At 34.8% G+C, this 8453-nt stretch overlaps 1 protein-coding gene and 1 pseudogene across 1 annotated transcript in view; both read right to left on the minus strand.

The window, feature by feature from the left end:
• Positions 1–1137, minus strand: part of LOC107684995 (inositol polyphosphate 5-phosphatase K-like) — a 10507-nt pseudogene extending 9370 nt beyond the window's left edge.
• Positions 1138–6416: 5279 nt separating this feature from the next.
• The window catches only part of LOC107684996 (phosphatidylinositol transfer protein alpha isoform-like), a 26139-nt gene continuing 24102 nt past the window's right edge, over positions 6417–8453 (minus strand). The window contains exon 12 of the mRNA XM_016481403.1: positions 6417–7924. The gene's annotated coding sequence lies outside the window, so the exon portion shown is untranslated. The remainder of the gene's footprint in view (positions 7925–8453) is intronic.

An 8453-nucleotide genomic window follows, 5' to 3' on the forward strand; every position in this document is an offset into this window, starting at 1 on the left:
TATATTCTCTCAGAAATTGCTAGTAAAGTTCTATTTTAAATAGAAAGAACATACAGTATGTTTAAAAAAAAACTTTTATTCAATAAGGATGCATTAAATTGATCAAAACCATTAATCATTACAAAATCATTACAAAAGATTTCTATTTCAAACAGTACAACTGTTTACAACATTTATAATAACAAGATGTTTCTTGAGCACCAAATCAGTATATTAGAATGGTTTCTGAAGGATCATGTGACACTGAAGACTGGAGTAATGATGCTGAAAATTCAGCTTTGCGATCACAGGATTAAATTACATTTTTAAATATATTAAAATAGAAAACTTTTAATTTTAAACTTTTATTTTAAATCTTAATAATGTTTCAAAGTATTACTGTTTTTACTGTATTTTTTAATTAAAATCTTTCCAAACCAACACTTTTAAAAGGTAGTGTATATATTAGTGACATGTTTAATTGACAACCCTAAATTTTTATTTTTTTATTTTTTTAGTGTAAATCTGCTGATCATGTGATTCAGGTGATGTTTACTCACCCAATCACAAAGAGGTCAGTGGCCGGCTGCGAGTCAAGCTGCAGTAATGACCTCACATCAGCTGGTGGCTCCGCTGTGCCAACATTCCATGTGACCACGTGCAGCCTGAACAAGAGAAGAAGTCACAAACAGAGCAGGAATCAATTAATGAATGAACTGGGTTCATATAAACTATGATTTGAATATCTGAGAAAAACATGTGAGAAAGTATAAAATTAAAGATAAAATGCAAAGAACTTGCTGGCAAAGCACCAACAAAATCCACGTCTTCTATTACATCAACACAAGTCTATTTAAAACTCATTTTCAATTACTCAGTAAACCTGAAGGACTCTCTGTATTTTCCACAGAGGTAAAAGGCTTCGTCTAGCGTACGGGACACTTCCTCATTTGCCTCATCATCTGAGCTAAGATCCTCCAAGCAGACAAGCAACTGAGCGAGCCTCTGGCGGAGAATCACCAGCGATGAAGTAGACGCCGTGGTGGACGTACTGTCAGAGCGCACACGTGGAACATCAAATGTGTCCGACATCTTTTTGCTGTTCTCCCAAAACAACTGATAATCTGAAGCCTGATTTATCCAATCCAAGACATCAACTGAAGTGAGTAGATTTATTATTTGATTCTCTATTGTATTGGCCCCAGATGTCTACATGCTGTAGTTCCAAGACTCATATTTCTCAGATCTTCTCAGAAACAGAAGTTTATCATTCTCCTTTGACACCAGGAAGCCTTCAGAAGTCAAGTAGTTAGTAATTGCAATAAATGTAACCCTTTTTGTTGATCTACATGTTCTCATTGCATCTTGTTGCCTGAATGGATGTGTGTAAAAGCGTTAAGGAGAGTGTTTGGGATTATGAAGTGTAATCTGGAGCAGTACAGAGCCACGTGAATGAGGCCAGGAATACAAAATGCAAAAATCACTAACAGGCCTGATCTCCAAATCACTGCATGTATTGTTGCAGGTCTTGAGCGACGCAAGTAAATGTTGACCGATGCTAATCTGCTTTATGTAAGAATTGGCTTCAATACTTTGAATATTTCTTGGACTCTACAATCAATCAATCAAATAAGGTAAATAATTTTTCTAAAGATGTGAGAGCATAATGCCAAACTTTGAAAACAAACTTGCATTAAGTTAACTCTGAGAGAGTTCAATTTTACTACCTTGGAGTCAAATGTAACTATATCTGAGTTGATAATTTCTTATCATAATTTTTTGCCAATTTGTGCTGCTTTTTTCTTTTAAACAAGAAAAATTTTACTAATTAAACAAATACTAATAAATTAGTCTAAGATAACAATAATTCTGAAATGCAGGCTAATTACCTTTCCACCCTGTTGCTAAATAATACAGTCACATGCAAATTCTTAGGAAGCATTCAGCAGTAGAGAGAAAGAAAAAGAGCAGCCACATAAAGACAAGCAGCTGGTCTTGTGACAAATTGTAAAACTTTTGAGAGAAACACCAGCATTCACAATTTGGTTCCGTGCAAGAAGAAAGTCAGTAATGCTGGACAATAAATCAAACTGAACACATGGAACTCCATGAAGGAAAGTTCTCTGAGTCCCATTTCTTTCACCTCACTCTTGTCATCCTTGTTATTTTGAAGTGAAGAGGGGTTCATTTCATTGATTAAGGATGATGTTACCTGAAAGCCTGATGTCCATCCCTGGATCCAACATTTTGGGCGCTCATTCTCAGACCTGTGCACAAAAAAAAATCATGTAAACAAGCATGCATGGTAATTCAAACATTAATCTAATCTAAAAGAGTTAATCCTGTCTCATTTTGAGCTGAAAAGCTTTTAAAAATGATGAAATAAAAATCTGGAGGTTGACTGATTATTATAATATGGATCAGTGATGTAATGTTCACTGAAAACGCTCTGTTGCTATGGATAAGGGCGAAAGTGACTATGACTAGCTATAACTTTTATGTTGTTTGATAGTAAAAAGACTTTTGTTTTGACTTAAAGACAAGCTCAAAACGGGGGTAGTAAATGTATAAACGTTTTTACAAAAAGCATAACAGTCTAATCTAATTTCTCTCTTGTTTTATGTAACGAGTGCTGTTTGTCATACAGCGTTCAAATATGAAAAAGTGGGCTATATTCAAACAGCCATCGAATAAACTTCAAATATTTAGAGATTTTCAGGTTAAAACATTACGAAAACTAAGCTCCTCTAAAGCTACGCGAAAGCAAAATTAAATTTATGCTACTGCATAATTAAAGAATCATCTAATCAAACTCCTTACTAAATCTGAAGAATAAGACAACGCAAATAATCTCAGTCATCCTCGCGCAAAGAAAAACAATCTTACCTTTCAGCCTCGGTCTTGTGGAGACTCTGCAGGTGTCTTGAATATCTATTCCGTACTTAACAGGTAGGAGGACAGTGTGAGAGTTTGGGGTTTGTGTTTACACCCCTTTACTTCCTCACTGTCCGGCCAATCCTCAGAAACCTCCTAAAGCCGCAGTACTTTCATCACATAAACGCCTGAAAGCTTTAGCTAAGTTATGAAAGACTTGACTGTGTCTAAACGATTTGTTATATGTCGCAATCCTTTTTGATTAGGGCATGAAACAGAGAGTTCTCTGTTCATTAAAAACTTGATTTTTAAAATCCATTAACTTGTTTTTGGTCACTATATCATAATGGCAATAATGTGGTTTATGCAGATGCAGTGATTTTAGTAAGGGACCCATAATGTCTTTTTGTCAGTATAAAGAATAATCTTGACTATAAACATTTCTTTGTCATAAACATGCCAGCCTATCAAAGTTGATCTAAATGATCTAGGACCAGAGATTAAGGGTAAATTTCACCATCCAAAAATACCATGGTCCATTGCTTTCTTTAATCATCTCAGAGCTGAACGAATCGATTTACCTTACTGTTTGTTTTTATAATTGCTACTGAGTATAATTAATACATACATGTAATAAACAATTAAACAAACAACTGCAACTGTGAAAATGAAATCCAAATGCCTGAATCAAACACATTCCCCTTTCTGAAGGCCTCATGAGAAGGGGTTAGTTTAATCTGGCTTCATCTCTTCAAATCCTGATTAGGCTGAAAGTTTCATTTAATGAAGGGAGGGTTTGCAGTGATCCTTTTTCTTGATGATTTGTGCTTGTTTATGTGTGTTTGTCCTGTGTGGGATTGAATGGGTTAGCTTAAAGTAAGGACATGTTTACTGTGGAAATTAGATGAAGAACTAATTTGAACTAAAATCACCCCGCCCTCCTCTGAAACCCCACACAACCCCCTACCTCCTGAAACATGGACGATCTCACCAACCTTACCACATCACAAAAAACTGTCTGAAACAATTCGAAGTGTGTTACAGGGCCTGCACAAACCACCTGTAGAAACACACTCTCCTCTATGCGCACTAGACACTTTTCTCACACACTGCTTTGTGTACATAATCCCACAAAAGACTCTGTAATAGGTGTGTTTACATGCTCATGCACTACAAATCATCTGCACTGTTCCCCAGCCAGCTGCTTGACTTACGATGTTTCTCTTTGCACATGTACAGTATTATGTGAAGCATCCGTATAGTCTGTATTTTATTTTTATTTATTTCTTTTTTTTCTCTTTTTTTTATTTTTTTAATTTATGCATAGGTAAACATTTATATATAGTATATTCATAGTCAAATCTGTCAGTAGGTTAGCTGTGTATAGGTACAGTGTTTATGTGAAGCATCCGTATAGTCTGTATTTTTTTAACTTATGTATAGGTAAACATTTATATATATATATATATAGTATATTTATAATCAAAATCAGTCAATAGGTTAGTTGTGTATAGGTTTTTACTGCTTTACTGTATAGGTTTTTACTGTTTTACTTCATTGTTGTATGCCTGTATTTATGTAACACCGTGGTCCTGTGAGGCACGACATTTCGTTCCACTGTATGTCCCCACATGCAGCAGAATGACAATAAAGCTCAACTTGATTTGACTTGACTTGAAGAAAGGGGTTTTATTTGCATAGAGAAAACAATAAATGGAGAAAAGAGGGGAGGTCTGAAAATGTCGCAAGCCAGACTCAAACATATGTCACTGTCATGAGCACCATAGCTTAACGTGTCAATGCGCTGCCCTCTAGAACAACTCTGATGTTAAAGGGATAGGCCTAGTTCACCCAAAAATGATAATTCTATCATTAATTACTCACACTCATGTCGTTGCAAACCCGCAAGATCTGCGTTCATCTTCAGAACACAAATTAAGATATTTTTGATGAAATCCAAGAGCTTTTTGACCCTGCTTAGATAGCAACACAATTACCACGATCCCAGAAAGTTAAAAAAAACTACTTTATTCTACATTTTATTCTCTTTCGTGCCAGTCTTCAGTGTGTTGATGACAGTAAAGTTTTTTTTTTTGTTTGTTTGTTTTTTGTTTCAGAACATTAAGGTTGAACCACTGATGTCACGAACTATTTTAACGATGTCTTTACTACCTTTCTGGGCCTTGAACGTGTCGGTTGCGTTGCTGTCTATGCAGGGTTCTCGGATTTCATCAAAAATATCTTAATTTGTGTTCCGAAGATGGACGAAGGTCTTGTGTGTTTGAAACGACATGAGGGTGAGTAACTATCCCTTTAAGCATACAACTGAAAAACGTGTTTGATCAAAGAAGAAAATGGAGCACAAATTTACTGAAAAAACAATATTGAATAAGTATTTTTAGAACTTAAAGATGTGTAAACCAGTAAAACACTACTTTTTAAAAGTTTATTTATTTTTTCACATCTCCAATGTAGTTTTATTGGAAGATAAGATGACAAAAGGCACAAATTCACAGTAAAATAAATGTTAAAAAAAAACATGACATGACAGGGTGGGGTGAAACAAATTCATAAAACATTTTTTTTTTGTATTTCTAGAATCGTTGGGTTTTAATTTCGACAACAAATCGTGAAATCTAACAACAAAAAATCTATGAGAAAGTCCTGTTTACCATGATCTGCCTCACATAATGGTAACACAAATTGTGGATGATCAGTTCATGTGGATAGTTCCCTTTTATAAGCCACCTGTCTGTCATTCAAACACCAGCTTTGAGAGAAGAATGGCAACCTACTCCAAAACCTCCTGAAAGGGTCTTTTTCTCAAGTTCAAAGGTCATGGCTTCGTTCACAGTGTAAGCTTTGAACGGAATTTGAAAGTGAGAGATTTCTATGGCTCACAGCAAAAATACAACAACAATCGATGAATGAAAACATATTTAGACACCATCCTGCCAAAGAGGAGCGGCCAGGGATGAGGGGCAGGGCCAGTGACAGTGATGGGCGGAGTTATCTGAAGGGTCCCTTATAGATTGTTCAAATCAATAGTTCAAATCTAGTTTTAATTTCCTAAACCACCATTAATCACCACCTTCCAGTAACTTTTCCCACAGATAACACCCAGCCATTACTAAACCCCTAGATATAATTACTCTGGTTGGGTTGATGGAAGGCTTTATGTGCTGATAGCCTGGCAGGATAGTTATATTTATATAGTTATATATATATATATATATATATATATATATATATATTTATGTGTTCATCTACATATATTTATATACTATATACAATTCAATACATACATCCATACATCACTTTGATTAGACTCAGGACCAACACAGTTCTGGTGTATCGATGGTTGTATCATGACGGTAAAGATGTTTTAACACGCGCAATCTACACCATAAAACTTGCATTCATCTCTTAAGAATTCAATGGAATTTCTACGAGTTTCAAAGAATTCGATGTAATTCTACAAGAATAATTTAACTCTTGTCAAAGTGAATTTAGGTGTGCATTAATGGGTCCTGAGCATTGGCGGAAAGAAACACAAGTGTCCCTCACACGAAAACAAGAAACACTGAGAACTTCAAACGCACATACATCCATACACACATCACGTTACTAAGAAAAGACTGATTTAAAAACCCATACTCAACCCATTTCACCTTCCTTACCCGATTCCATATCAATAAAACTAGGAGCGATTGGAAGTGAGAGTATATTTGTATTAAAGTCCTAATGACGCAACATTCTGAGAGGGAATGGATTATACACTTCTAAAGTCACTATCTCACATCATGTATGTTGATTGGAAGGGTTTGTCAAAGGAGGTATTATTGCTAATATCTGGATAAATGTGTCTTTATCCTCAAGACATGTTATAAAAGGGTAAGTACTATAATCGATCCTTCAATAAAATGGAAAGGAGGTGAGACGAAAATGAATTATACATTTATAAAATATGCGCATAACGTAAAATATCCTCCTTGAGCACCTCATCTGGCAAAATAGTCAGGAAAAAAAACTTTTCTATATTAGTAATAAACCTTTTATGAAAGATGTCAAGACTAAAAGGTTTAGTGTCGCCTCTTCAAGTTCTTTCAAAGACAGTCAGTCAGTCACTGACTAAAGAAAATGGCGGAGCCTGATCTTGTAAACCAATCAAAAACAACCAAGGGAGGGCGAGCTACAGCTACAGTATACCTGTCTTTTTTATATAAATAAATAAAATAGCTTGACTAAAATAGCACATGCAAGGAAACTGTGGAAGAAATGACTATGAAACCATTAATATTGATTGATTAACAAACAACAATACTTTTAACTTCAGCTTATTTCAAGAATGTGATACTGTTCGATCAGCTGATTATAATAAACTCTGTGTTTTGCATTTAAATATGAACTGTACTTGTAGTCCATAATGCATGTTACAAATAAATTAATTGTCAGGATGACACGACTGTGATTGTACAGTACTGCACTATAAAGAGACACACTTACACCTTGGATCAGCTGGTAAATAGGTTAAAAAATGGGTTAAATGAAATTAAAACATACAGCAACAAAAACAAATCACTACAGATTAAAACAAAACAAGGAAAACCGGCTTGGTCCACAAAAATAAATAAAAAAATTAGGAGAACAATTACTTAAAAACCCTGTTTATACATCTGTCACAATAATTCCACAGCCAATAGATATTCTGAATATATATACACACAAATATCATCTGCTTTACATTAAACTCATCTTAAACCACAATTCTGCCGAGCTCCATTTATTAAGGTAATGATCTGACATCATAAATGATGAACTGCTGATCGTCCCTGTATTTGTTTAAGTAGGTAGACTTCATAAACTGGGCATGACGTTAGAACCGGTATAATAGCCTATTTAACTAGTCAATGTGCTCCACTGTCAGACTGAAAGGAGGATATGAAGGATGCTCAGGACAAACTGCACCAAAAGGGCTGGATGAAGGACTTTGATTACGATTAAAAAGACATGTTGCTTTGATTTGATTGAGGGGAGGGATGCTGCTGGTCTCCAGTAGTTCAGGTCTGATCTGAGAAAGACTCACAGGAAATGACATGACAGAGAGAGAAAACAAGAATATTCAATTACTTTAAAGGTTAAACTCCACAGTGATGATCAGAATAGATTACTAACATGCTACTGATTGAATACTGTCCAGTACATACTGCCATTCAGTGGTTTTGGGTCAGTAAGATTTTTTTTTTTATACTTGTAGTTAGCAAGGATGCATTAAATTGATAAGTAACAATAATGATTTTTAAAATGTTACAACAAACTATCTATTGATCAAAGAATCTTGAAAAAATGGTTTCAAATCAGCATATGTGATGTATGCTGTCGAAATTTTTTGAAATTGAGATTTATACATCATCTGAACGCTGAATAAATAAGCTTTCCATTGATGTATGGTTTGTTATGATAGGAAATTATTTGGCCGAGATACAACTATTTGAAAATCTGGAATCTGAGGGTGCAAAAAAATCAAAATATTGAGAATATCGCCTTTAAAGTTGTCCAAATTAAGTTCTTAGCCATGCATATTACAAATCAAAAATTAA

This window comes from Sinocyclocheilus anshuiensis, unplaced genomic scaffold, assembly GCF_001515605.1.
Source record: "Sinocyclocheilus anshuiensis isolate Anshui unplaced genomic scaffold, SAMN03320099.WGS_v1.1 scaffold741, whole genome shotgun sequence".
Taxonomy (NCBI): Eukaryota; Metazoa; Chordata; class Actinopteri; order Cypriniformes; family Cyprinidae; genus Sinocyclocheilus; species Sinocyclocheilus anshuiensis.